At 42.4% G+C, this 6,208-nt stretch overlaps 1 non-coding gene across 1 annotated transcript; it reads left to right on the forward strand.

The window, feature by feature from the left end:
* Positions 1-1,513: 1,513 nt before the first annotated feature.
* LOC137774346 (U6 spliceosomal RNA) lies at positions 1,514-1,620 on the forward strand. Its single transcript, XR_011075868.1, has one exon. It is a non-coding gene; the product is annotated as a U6 spliceosomal RNA (small nuclear RNA).
* The last annotated feature ends 4,588 nt before the right edge of the window (positions 1,621-6,208 follow it).

Raw genomic sequence — 6,208 nt, forward strand, 5'->3', positions numbered from 1 at the left:
TAAAGCAGGAACTAACACACCATTGTAAAGCAATTATACTCCAATAAAGATGTTTAAAAAAAAAAGTGAATACTGAAGAATGAATAGGCATTTTCATGCTTACAAATGTCAGCAGGACACTCCAGGAAGAGGGAACAGCACGTGCAAAGAAACACAAAACACAAAAAAGAGTGATGGGTTTGGGACAACTCTGTGTGGATCTATACTGCTATAGATATGGGGGTAAGCTGATAAGAAGTGAGACTGAAAATACAGAGTAAGGCCAGGGGGTTCTATGTTTTACCATCCTCAATAAGTAATAACAGGTAATTCATCTTGATCTTAACATACACAACATAAATTGGGTTATTGGATTGTAAAATACGATTGAGTTAGAATGAGTGGTCCTAAGAGCTACTGAACCAAGACTCTTAAAGCTCAGCCATACTCTTCAGAGAACCAGTAGCAAGAAAAGAAGAGTCTCTCTTTCCATGCCCCCATCCCCAACTTTAAAACTGTCAGTTTATTACAAATAAGCCAAGCAGAACAGGGACAGTCAGAAGAGGATGCCATTGGGGCAATTCCCAACAGGCTGAGTGACTCCGGGCCCTGCTGTTGGCTGCTTGAGTCCTGGGTCTGGGCTGAGAAGATGTGCAGGCTGAGGAAGGGGTACACAGGTAGGATGTGATCTCCTTGGGAAAGCAGTGTGGGGAACTGATAGCTTTTAGGCAATAGAGTCCCGGCTCTGCAGAGGGGAGGGTTCCGTGTCCTTAAGGATGGCTGCTGCTGGGAATTCTCATTCCACACCTGACCACCTCCCCTCCTTTGAATCTATTGATATTTCCTCTTCTGATGTTGTCCAGCATCACAATGTCTCTGCTACTCGAGCCCTCACAGTGATGAGACCATACAGAAATGTCTGGTGTTGATCGTGGCAACAAGGGAGCCCTGCCTCTCACTCCCTGTTTCCCTCTGATCAAGACATGGCAAAGGGTTTCCCTGGTGGTGCAGTGGTTGGGAGTCTGCCTGCTGATGCAGGGGACGCGGGTTCGAGCCCTGGTATGGGAGGATCCCGCGTGCCGTGGAGCAACTAGGCCCGTGAGCCACAGCTACTGAGCCTGCGCGTCTGGAGCCTGTGCTCCGCAACAGGAGAGGCCGCGATAGTGAGAGGCCCGCGCACCGCGGTGAAGAGTGGCCCCCGCTCGCCGCAACTAGAGAAAGCCCTCGCAGAGAAACGAAGACCCAGCACAGCCAAGAATAAATAAATTAATTAATTAATAAAAAACTACAGGGAGAACAATGATTAAAAAAAAAAAAAAGACATGACAAAGTTCATTTGCACATTCAACAAGTTGTATTCTTTTCATAAAGCAAGCATAATTTTATTAAGTTATCTTAGCATCTAATTGAGGAAGAGGGTAAAGAAGGAAGAGAATAAAATCGTCCCTCGGCATCTGCGGGGGATTGCTTTCAGGACTCCCACGGACACCAAAATCCACAGCTACTCAAGTCCCTCATAGAAAATGCCCTGTACGTGCTCGCTTCGGCAGCACATATACTAAAATTGGAATGATGCAGAGAAGATTAGCATGGCCCCTGCACAAGGATGACACGCAAATTCGTGAAGCGTTCCATATTTTTTGATTCACTTTTGTTATAAAGCAGAAACTAACACACCATTGTAAAGCAATTATACTCCAGTAAAGATGTTAAAAAAAAAAAAAGAAAGAAAGAAAATGCCAGTCGGTCCTCTGTGTCCGCTGTTCTGCATCCGCAGATTCAACAAACTGTAGCTGGAAATCCATGGTTGGTTCATTCCGTGGATGTGCAATACTCAGATTGAGGGCTGACTGTATTAACAAACCCAGCACGTGCTTGACTCTGTGGTGGGTGCTCTAAATATATTATCTCATTTAATCCTTTCAACATTCCTGTGAGGTAGGCATTGTTCACCCATTTTGCAGATGTGAATATAATCACAAAGTCCATGTTATTGGGAACTTAGCCGCGACTGTTACCCAGCCCAGTTTTGAGCACAATGGTCTAGGCAAGTATCTAGCACAGCATATGACTGATATATGATAGATGGGCTTGGCTGGATCCTGGTCCCTGATCAAGTTGATAAAGTTTTACCTAGTTTTTCCTGCCCTTCTGCCTTATTTCAGCACTCCAAACATATATTGGTGGAGAACCGGAAGTTCTGAGCATCATATTAGGCTCTCTAAAGGAAAAGTCAAAGTCTTATATGCATTTATTTATACATTACTTTCTCCTTCCAGGGATTTAAAGTGATTTACTGGGACTTCCCTGGTAGCGCCGTGGTTATGAATGTGTCTGCCAAAGCAGGGGACACGGGTTCAATCCCTGGTCCGGGAAGATCCTACATGCCGCGGAGCAACTAAGCCCGTGTGCTACAACTACTGAGCCTGCTCTCTAGAGCCTGCGAGCCACAACTACTGAGCCTGCATGCCACAACTACTGAAGCCTGCGTGACTAGAACCTGCGCTCTGCAACAAAGAGAAGCCACCGCAATGAGAAGCCCGCGCACCACAATGAAGAGTAGTCCCTGCTCGCTGCAACTAGAGAAAGCCCGTGGGCAGCAATGAAGACCCAATGCAGCCAAAAAAATAAAAATAATATAAAGTGATTTACCACAAAGATACCTACAATAACATGACTAAATACAAATAAGAATAAAATAATAGGATCATGGGTAACTTAAACATGACTAGTTAAAATAAAATAAAAGCTAATAACAGAAGAGGCAAAGTAAAATCATAAATATGTAGGCTATAAGGAATTATATAGTTGCCATAATTAAGCCTGAATTTTTACTTTTTGTTTACTACCAGCCAAACTGAAAAGGAAAATATGGTCAGTTACATAGTCCTTATTCTTAGGAAAAGAAACTTCCTCAAGGGAAGCTTAGCTCTTCGAAAAATTTGGTTCTAAATTATATACCTCATACACAATTTCATATTAGCTTCCACCCACCCCACTCATGACAGGGTAGAAACTATATCATACATTCCTAGAGCAAAAGCAGTAAAGTAAAACTCTATAGTAAAGGTTAATAAAGAGGTTCTCAAGCTGGGATATAGAGTTTGTATCAGTTATCTGTTGCTGTGTAACAAATATTCCCAAAGCTTAAAACAGCCACCATTTTATTTGCTCCTGATCCTGAGGGTCAGCAAATTGGGCTGAGCTCAGCTGGGCACTTCTACCAACACTCAGGCCTCACACTGCAGAGGTTCTGATAATGGGATGAGGCCCATTTATCAGCAGCAGATTAAAAAGCTCCTCAGGTGATTCTTATATATTGCCAAGCTTCAGAGTCATCAGCCTCGTGCACAACACTAAATCACAACTGAGTGAAGGCTGTTCTTCCCGGGTGAGGTAAAGTCAAAAAGGACTTTGAGAAGTCTGAGACCCAGATTAGCCAAAACAATACTGAAAAAGAACAAAGTTGGAGAACTCATACTTGCTGATTTCAAAATTTACTATAAAATTACAGTAATCAAGACAGTGTGGCATGGCATAAAGAAGATGTATATATCAAGGGATCAGAATAGAGAGTCCAGGAATAAACCCTCACATCTATAATCAACTGATTTTCAACAAGGGTGCCAAGATCATTCAATGGGGAAAGAAGTGTCTTTTCAACAATATGTAAAGGAACGATTTTGGACCGCTTTCTTCCATCATCTAAAAGAAGTTACTCAAAATAGGTCATAGACCTAAATGTAAGAGCTAGAACTATGTAACGCTTAAAAAAAAAAAAAAAAAGCATAGGATTATACACCATGACCAAGTGGGATTTATCCTAGGAATGTAAGGTTGCTTTAAAACCCAAAATTCAATTAATGTAATTCACTATAGTAATAGAAAAAAAGGACAAAAACCACATGGTCATCTCAATAGCTTCAGAAAAATCATTTCTCAAAATCCAGTTTACGTTCATGATACAATTCCTCAATAAACTAAGGAAAAAAGGAAGCTTCCACAATTTAACATTATACTTAACACTAAAAGACTGAATGTGTGATGGAATATATGATTCAGTCTTAAAAAGGAAGGAAATTCTGACACAGGCTACACCATGCAAGAACCTAGAAGACATTATGCTAAGTGAAATAAGCCAGTCACAAAAAGGTAAATACTGTATGATTCCACTTATATAAAGTACCTAGAATAGTCTAATTCATAGGGACAGAAAGTAGAATGGTTGGTGCCAGAGGCTGAGAAGACAGGGGAACAGGGAGTTATTGTTTAAAGGTACAGAGTTTCAGTTTGGGACGATGAAAAGAGTTCCACGGATGATGGCGGTGATGGTTGCACAACAGTGCGAATGTACTAAATGACAATGAACTGTACCCTTAAAAATGGTAAAAATGGTAAATTTTATGTTATGTAATTTTATATTTCACCACAATTTTTTTTTTTTTTTGGCTGCGTTGGGTCTTCGTTGCCGCGCGCGGGCTTTCTCTAGTTGCGGCGAGCGGGGGCCACTCTTCGTCGCGGTGCGCGGGCCTCTCGCTATCGCGGCCTCTCCTGTTGCGGAGCACGGTCTCTAGGCTCTCAGGCTTCAGCAGCTGTGGCACGTGGGCTCAGTAGTTGTGGCTCGCGGGCTCTAGAGCTCAGGTTCAGTAGTTGTGGCGTATGGGCTTAGTTGCTCCGCGGCATGTGGGATCTTCCCGGACCAGGGCTCGAACCCGTGTCCTCTGCATTGGCAAGCGGATTCTTAACCACTGCACCACCAGGGAAGTCCCTCACCACAATTTTTAAAATAAAAATAAGTAAATACAATAGTGAAAGCATGAATGCTTTCCTAAGACCGAGAACCAGGCAGGGATATCTGCTCTCAACACTTTTACTCAGCGTTGTCCTAGAATCTCCAGCCAGTGAAATAATGCAAGAAAAACAAATAAAAGGTGTATAAACTGGAAAGGAAGAAGTAGAAATGTCTCTATTCACAGACAACATGATCCTGTACGTAGAAAATTCTAAGGAGTCTCCAAAAACGTACTGGAATGAATAAACCAGATCAGCGAGGCCACAGGACACAAAACCAATATGAAGTTAATTATATTTTAATATGCTAACAATGAACAATTCAGAAATGAAATTAAAAAGCAATTCCATTCACAATAGCATCAAAAAGAACAGGGCTTCCCTGTTGGCGCAGTGGTTGAGAGTCTGCCTGCCAATGCAGGGGACACGGGTTCGAGTCCTGGTCTGGGAAGATCCCACATGCCGCGGAGCGACTAAGCCCGTGAGCCACAGCTACTGAGCCTGCGCGTCTGGAGCCTGTGCTCCGCAACAAGAGAGGCCGCGATAGTGAGAGGCCCGCGCACCGCGATGAAGAGTGGCCCCCGCTTGCCGCAACTGGAGAAAGCCCTCGCACAGAAACGAAGACCCAACACAGCCAACAATTAAAAAAATAAAATAAAATAAATAAAGAATTATTCTAAAAAAAAAAAAAAAAAGAACAAAATACTTGGGAATCAATTTAACAAAAAAGTGCAAGAACTATGCACCAAAACCCCTAAAACATTGCTGAGATATTTACCTGAACATCTGATCAAATGGAGAGGCGTACCATGCACATCAATTGGAAGGCTCAATTATTGTTAAAGAGGCAGTCCTCCCTAAATTGATCTAAAGATTCCACATAATCCCCACGAAAATCTCAGGAGGGCTTTTTTGGTATAATAGAATTTGACAACCTGACCCTAAAAGTTACATGGAAATGCAAAGAACCTAGAAGAGCCAAAGACTTTTGAAAAAGAACTAAGTTGGGACACTTATACTACCTGGTTTCAAAGCTTTCTATAAAGCTAGAGTAATCAGGACAATCTTTTTTTTTTTTTTGGCTGCAACGCACAGCTTGTGGGATCTTAGTTCTCCAATCAGGGATCGAACTTGCACCCTTGGCAATGAAAGCACGGAGTCCTAACCACTGGACTGCCAGGGAATTCCCTGGGACAACCTTGTATTGGCATAGACGTAGACATATGGGTCAATAAAACAGAATGGCATATCCAGAAATAAGCCCTTTTGGTCACAATCAATTGCTTTCCAACAAAGATGCCAAGGCAAAAAAAAAAAAAAAGTATACCTTACCTCCCACTATACACAAAAATTCATTCTTAGATCTAAATGTAGGAGCTACAGTGCTTTGTGACCACCTAGAGGGGTGGGATAGGGAGGGTGGGAGGGAGGAAGATGC

The sequence above is a fragment of the Eschrichtius robustus genome, chromosome 12, assembly GCF_028021215.1.
Source record: "Eschrichtius robustus isolate mEscRob2 chromosome 12, mEscRob2.pri, whole genome shotgun sequence".
NCBI classification, from domain to species: Eukaryota; Metazoa; Chordata; class Mammalia; order Artiodactyla; family Eschrichtiidae; genus Eschrichtius; species Eschrichtius robustus.